This window comes from Triticum urartu, chromosome 1A (assembly GCF_056163025.1).
Source record: "Triticum urartu cultivar PI428250 chromosome 1A, HENAU_Tu73, whole genome shotgun sequence".
Lineage (NCBI taxonomy): Eukaryota > Viridiplantae > Streptophyta > Magnoliopsida > Poales > Poaceae > Triticum > Triticum urartu.
Genome location: NC_141873.1, coordinates 497,693,949 through 497,701,147, shown reverse-complemented (window position 1 = coordinate 497,701,147; position 7,199 = coordinate 497,693,949). Strand labels below are relative to the sequence as shown.

Here is a 7,199-nt window from a genome sequence, read left to right as displayed (position 1 = left end):
AAATTTTAGCTTATATCTCAAGCTCACAATAAATCTTGGATATTTCCGTCAGGAAATACAAGATATAGTCGTGATATGATATAATGATATTGGCTCTTTCTTTGATCCCAACAATACCATATCAATGACTGAATTTGCTGGAATAGCCTTCATATGGAAGTCATATAAATGGGCTTTAATGGCTATTTCCAGTTATCATTCTGACATAATTGCTTTATCTAAAGGCATTGCAAAATATGCATGGCTTAGCAGAATGATTAACCACACTCAAAATCATGTGGTTGAGATTCATCAGAATCACATAACTTGATTTATCAAGACACTACCATTTGTGTTACTCAATACCTACAGGTTATATGAAGAGCAATATCATAAAGTACATTGCTCAGAAATTACTTATCCTCACAAATTATAGAAAGTGAGGAAACAATATGCAAACAACATACTTTGAAAATCTTACAGATTATTCATAATGTCATGATCATATCAATGGAATTTGTATTACACATTCTCCAGGTTTGCAAAGTTCAGGGGGAGTAATTTCCCAAATCTATAACCTATTAACAATTCTAAGATTGCATATATTGTACTCTTTTTTCCTTCATGAGTTTTTTCTAATGGTTTATCATAAAGGTTTTTAATGAGACAATATAAAGACAAGTGCACGTATATGTCAAACATTTTCTCCTTGTATTTTTCCCTTTAGGTTTTAAAGGAGTTTTCAATGGCATATCATAGCGCACTCTTCTCCCTTATGAGTTTTCTATCAAAGTTTTCTCATAATGGTTCTTAATGAGGCAGTATCTTATCCAAGATCATACGGCATACTGTCTATTTTCCCTATCGGGGTTTTTAAAGAAAGTACTCAAGACATATTAATTGTTCTTTAAACTCATCGCTGAGTTTTCTCCTTCTTCAAAAGTTTTTCTCATATGAGTTATCAAGAAACAATATCATTATATGTTGCATCATTTTCTCCTTATTATTTTTCCCACTGGGTTTAAAGGAGTTTTAGCAACATATGTGCACTATTCTTCTCATATTTTTCCCACAGGATTTTTGGAGGAGACATTCAAGATTATTCAAAGAATTTGTCAAGATGATGGATATGCCAAAGAAGAGGCGTTGTACAAGGGGGAGTGTTAAGAATAGAATAGTTGCTTATTAACTAAGCTAATTAGGATTAAGTTAATTGTTAGATAGGTTGCTTGGTTCTCAAGCAACAATGTACTTCCTTGGCTCTAAAGGCAACTATGTAATTCCTTGGCTCTCAAGTAACTATGTGTTTAGTTGACCGCCAAGCACCATGTGTACTTCCGCCTAGGTATAAATACCCCACTTCTATCATCAATAAAGACTTATGGATCATCTTTCATTCAAACTCTCTCGTTCTTTATTTTTTACTCAAAACACCCACCTCACGCATCTCTCCCCACCCCTCGACTCACCACCCGATGCCGCCTGTTAGGATTAAATTAATAGGTTAATTATAAAGAGATAATCCTCCCATTGTAATCAGTAGGTCAGTTGCATTGGCAACCGTCGCGCCTCTTCCCTTGCATCTCTACGATCGTGTCTGTTCCCCTTGTATATATACCGAGAATCATTCAATGGAATCCACAGTCCAATCATTTATTCGATTGTCTCTCGTTTACATCTCAACACGTTATCAGCACGCTTTCCTCAGCCCGGCGAAAGCGCTTCCAATCGGCATCTTCGCGCCGTGCACGGCCACGACGACAAATCTCTAGGTCTCTAACTGTCACTTCGATTCCTACAGGAATACATGGGATAAACGAGAGAATGAAGAACAGGGTTGCAGGGGCATGCGCCATGTATGTGCATCCATCGAACCTTAAAGAGCATGAATCAAAAAAAGGTAGGATGCCTCACTTCATTACCATCTTCGCTGGACTGGTGGTGGCGCTCATCGCCATCTTGCCATCAGCGTCTGGCCTCGATCCCGCGCTGGACTGGGCGACCGGAACCACCGGCTTCGCGTCCCGCGACGGAAACGCGCATCCGCGCAGATCGGTGGCGCCGGCCCTCTACAGGGTCGCCCTTCGGCATGCGCGTCATGAGCGGCTCCTCCGACGCCGCAGTCGTCGATGTTGATGCAGTCGCGCCAAAGCGCCCCCGCCGCATGGCCGTGCCCGCGCCACACCCGTGGTCGGGCCCCTGCGCCAGGCCGAGGCCGCCCTCGCGCGCGCCCACCCTGCACCAGGCCTCGCCCGGCTTCGCACCGCCGCGGCGCCCTCGCCGCACACTGGCACTCGCCGGCGCCTCGTGGCCTCCGCCTTCACAGCGTCGAGCAACCGCAGCCCGCCGTCGACCAGCCGCACTGCCCGCGAGAGAACTTGGGGCCCAACAGCGCTCGGGCCGTGCCTGGCATCCGCCTCCCCGACGACTCTGACGATGAATAGCGCGGCTGGAGTTCCTCCCGTCGCCCGTGATGCGGACGACCGGCCGTAGGTGCCTCCGAGGAAGAGCGCGGCTGGAGTCCCTCCGGTCTTGGTCATGTGGATTGGGGATCGAATCTACTCCTTCTGTGGATATCCCTGTCTACTCTTCCTTATCCGTTGGGTTGACCAAGCTGCCTACGTGGCATGTTTGCATGCGGTTGAGCCGCCAGGAGCTCCTGCTAATTTGCATTATTTGCTTAAATCTAACAGCAGTTCTAGCAGTGTAATTTTCCTGTTTTAGACCCTGTTAATTACTGCATTTTCTGTTGAGAGTAACATTCCAGAAAATATGTGGTTATTGTATGTGGCATGTTCGATGTGTTTGCTTTTTAGCGATTCCTATAACATGTCCTACTAGTACAACGACATTGTTTTGCGATTGAGATTAAGTTTTCTCGCACAACATTTGCGATTGAGAAATTTCTTTTTCTCGCACAATAATATCATTGCGGTTAAGATCAATTTTCTCTCGCAAAATATTAATTCACTCTGCTGAATTATCTTGCAACTTGATACAAGATCATCTCATTCAATTTGAGGTCTATACAATTCAAGTTTTACACTTGAGCATCAAGTTTGCAACATCATTATTATTCATTACATTAGTAGTGGTTTTCTGTAGAGTACCTTGTATTCCAGAAAGTGATGTAATATATTTCCATGTTTCTTACATGTTGAGATTCATCACATCTATTATTTGCAACTGAGATTGTTTATCTCTCGCAAAGATAAATTCAATACCTCTGCAGTATTGTTTCTCCGTTGAGTACGAGGTATTCCGGAATATTTCTATGATGTATATATTTCCATGTTAACCACATGTCGAGATTAATACGTCTATTTGCAATTGAGATTTTCAATTTCTTGCAAATACATATGCAAAATTCAAGGTGTCATCTTAGCAATTTGAGATTCACACTAATAATTTCGAGCCACCTTATTGAGATCTATTAATTTTGCAACATTAAAATGTATTTATATTACACAATCTGTAATATAAATAAATTACCAGTTTTTCACCGGAGATGATATGTTTTATGTGTTTACCACATTGCCATTCTTCATGAACATGTCACAGCGGTCGAGATTGATTTCTCCCGCACAACAAACTTGTAAATTTTTTACAATAACATCTCCCTCATTATATTAGGAAAATAAAAGGTAATGAGTTGGATCTACTGCCCATGTGCAGCCTATCTCTATTACTATGAGATCTGTACGATCTTCAATGTGTTATGTTCCCACAATTGAGGTTGAGCATTTTCAAGTTTTACACTTGAGTCAAATTTTTGCATTGTTATTACAAAACCATGATGGTTTTTAATTTACTTCTTGTAAATTAATTATCTCTGGCTTGGCCCTATAAGTAACCGTTGGCTAACAATTTGAGGCTCTTGCCCTCAATGGCCACAACTTACTTAAGCAGGTCATGAACATCAAGATCAGTCTTGCATCCCATGGGATAGCGCGTGCAATCTAAGCCACGCCACCGGGACGCAAAGGACATCAAGGGTAATGGTTTTAAACTCAGTTCAAACCCTCAACCTGACACCATCAAGCTATCGCAAGACCCTATGAACATGGAGAGCATGATGGTTGAATATGCATCTACCGACATGTTTGCAGACTATGCATTTAGTCCCTTAGTCTCCTTAATGATCTATTTATTTATCTCCATTTATGATGTTCTAATAAGAACATGATTATTGTTGTCATCGTATATTGTATATCACAATATATTGTATCAGCACTTTGATACAAACACATTTCTATGTATTCAATATATCTAACAATGATTTTCATATTGAGAATCTTCATATCTATATATAGACTTCTATGGGAGTCAATCCGATGGAAAATGATATGTGCCTTGTGAACATATGCACCAGAAACTTTATACTCAAGGAAGTCCAATGTTTCCACTCTCATTGAGAGAAAGGAGATATTTAAATCGCTTGACGGGATGAGGTATTTGTTGGCTCAACTCGAGTCATATTTTACTATCACTGTGGGTACTCGAGTAATGTCGGGATGCTTTATTGCTTCCCAGGTTTAACTCGTACCCTACTAAACTATGAAGGTATCCATCAAAATAGTTTCCATAGCGAGCTTATGATGACAACAACGAGAAATAACTTCTCTTTACCATATGCAACGGATATGGCAAGCACATTCCCTGTGTATCATCTGGATTGTACTACACATACGACACAACCCGTAGCACATGTTGTGTATGATATAGTTTTCCAGAATGTCTTGTACATGACAAACTTGGCATACTAGCCTTGGTCATCGAGACATTGAGTTGAAACTAAAACTATCAGCAATTCCAATAGTTTATGTTTATTATGATGCTAAATTCTAATAACATTTGGATTTTATGTGCACTACAAGTGATACAGGGAAGCTAATTTTAAGGCTCGCACACCTTAAAGTCTACGCTGAACCACTCAGACTCCTTGAATGCATCAAGTCGAGGTAAGTGGCTCTTCCCAGCCATTGAGTAGACTATTCAAGTATTCCATGGTTCTAAAAGACATATCTACATGATGGTCTTAAGTGCGTGCTTTATTCACACGAAACCATTGGCTCATTACCTTACATCGATTTCAAGCAAATCGAATGGACAACACTGCAGAATTCTCCTTGAGGGCTTTCTCTATGGCCTTTGGATTGAAGTTTAGCAATTTGTCCTAATGTCTAGACTCAAAATGGTTTGGTAGAATCCTATCCAAAGAGTTAAGCTCAATGCATTATCTTTACATTGGAATTGCAACTTGCCAACTTTACGTTGGAGTCATGCAGTTTTACACGCTTGTGACAGAACTGCATAATATTATTCCCCTCTATCTTTGATATGTGGATATCTATCAAGTATTTCCTATCTGCGGTAATTCGGTTGCATACCAATATCACCACCCGGCATACATCATTGGCCCCTCAACATATAGTTGGGATCTATGTGAGGAATAATTGTATTTCTGTCAATACCTCAGGCCCCTCGCATGGGGAGTTATTCAAGGTCAGTATGCTAATTCAATGAGGAACATTTCCAGGCATTAGGGGGAGATTTCAAGTACCATAAAGAATGCCAGGAAATTAGTGGAATGTTCAACACATTTCTGCCTCAAATCCACGTACTCAAAGATCTGAACCATGCGTTCAGAAGATTTGTAACACATTGCAAATAACCTGCCAGATTCATTTACTGACTATAAAGGTGTCATACAAGCCTACAATCCTGAAAAATATGCCGGAAAGAGTGGAGGTACCAACTAAAACCACTCAACTCCCCGTTCAAAGCAACAGGGGGAGAAGTACGGCAATAGTACATCAGGATTCAGCTTCTCGCAAGAAAGGATATCAAGGCCTCTGAATCAGTAAATGCAAGTCAACTTCACGTTGACAGACACCTGATGGGTAGTATACACCCAGTGGACGGGAAACCTCCACCAACCTAGGTCATAGTGCACACAATGACCGGGACATCGGAATACCCGACTCAATCGCATTGGAAAATCGTGAGCAGTCACCATGGGTAACGATATTTCCATCAACTATATATTGATATATAGATTCTGGAGAAACATATAACCGGAAGTGTACAATTTTCGACATACATTTCTCAACTAGATTGAAAAAAACATTTCAAGTGATTCAGATCCAAAGACCATTGCCATGGCAAAGTGTGAACAACACTTGGACTGAACTCAAGCAAAGGGTATAATCTAGGTAGAAATGATCTTGCTCAATAATGGGAAGTATTCATAAGCAATACCTACACCAGTTTTCTTCTGGAAACAGAATTGAGAAGAACGGGGTGGTGAAACAAAGAGCAAGTATTGTAGCACAAGGGTTCACGTAGATACCCAACTATTCTCCCGAGGTGGAATCTCGTTCCGATAACTTATATCATTGGTAGTTCAAAATCATCTATCTCTGCAGTTGATAGATGTAGTGATTACATATCCATGTAGATCACTAGATTCAGATATAGATAGTTCCCGACGGAACCTCACTTCTGAATTGAAATGCAATACGCAACATACATTGTGTAAAATCAGTAAGTCACCATAACACTACTGGAATCAGCTACTTTGCCATCTGCCAGCTCTTTGCCATCTGCTAGCAGACGACAAGAAGCTCTTTGCCATCACCTACCCAAAAGCAGACGGCAAAGAACTGGATGATGGCAAAGACCTTCTTTGCCATAAGCCAGTTCTTTGCCGTTCGCTAGCCGACGGCAAAGATTCTTTGCCGTCCGCTAGCGGACGGCAAAGAGGGAGGGGGCCCCACTGACGAGCTGCTTAAAAAAACTTAACGGGCCCCCCTCTTTGCCGTCTGCTAGCAGACGGCAAAGAGCAAATAAGCGGATGGCAAAGGGGGGCGGACGGCAAAGATTTAACATAACGTTAACGGCCGCGCCCCACCCCGCCCCCTCTCTCTCTCTCTGTTTCTCACCCTCACACGCGCGCCGCCGCCCCCACCACTCGCCGTCGCCCCACCACCCCGCCGCCCCACCGCCCCCCGCTGCCGCCCGGCGCCGTCGCCCCACCACCCGGCGCCGTCGCCCCACCACCCGGCGCCCCACCGGTCCCCCGCACCGTCGTCCCCGCCGCCCTGCCGTCTCAGCGCCGCCGCGCCACGGCGCCCCCCCCCCCCCCCCCGCGCCCCACCGCCCCGGCCGGGCCCGGCCCCCGTCGCCACTGCCGCCCGGCGCCGCCGCCCCGCCCCCCT

General features: G+C 43.3%; 1 long non-coding RNA gene across 2 annotated transcripts; it reads right to left on the bottom strand.

The window, feature by feature from the left end:
• Nucleotides 1-1,575: 1,575 nt before the first annotated feature.
• LOC125536515 (uncharacterized) lies at nucleotides 1,576-3,356 on the bottom strand. Of its 2 annotated transcripts, none has more exons than XR_007295062.2 (2): nucleotides 1,894-3,356; nucleotides 1,576-1,774 (listed from the first exon to the last, which is right to left on the bottom strand). It is a non-coding gene; the product is annotated as an uncharacterized LOC125536515 (long non-coding RNA). The 2 variants fall into 2 exon arrangements; XR_015614832.1 differs by having other exon boundaries at nucleotides 1,612-1,774; nucleotides 1,902-3,356.
• Nucleotides 3,357-7,199: the final 3,843 nt, after the last annotated feature.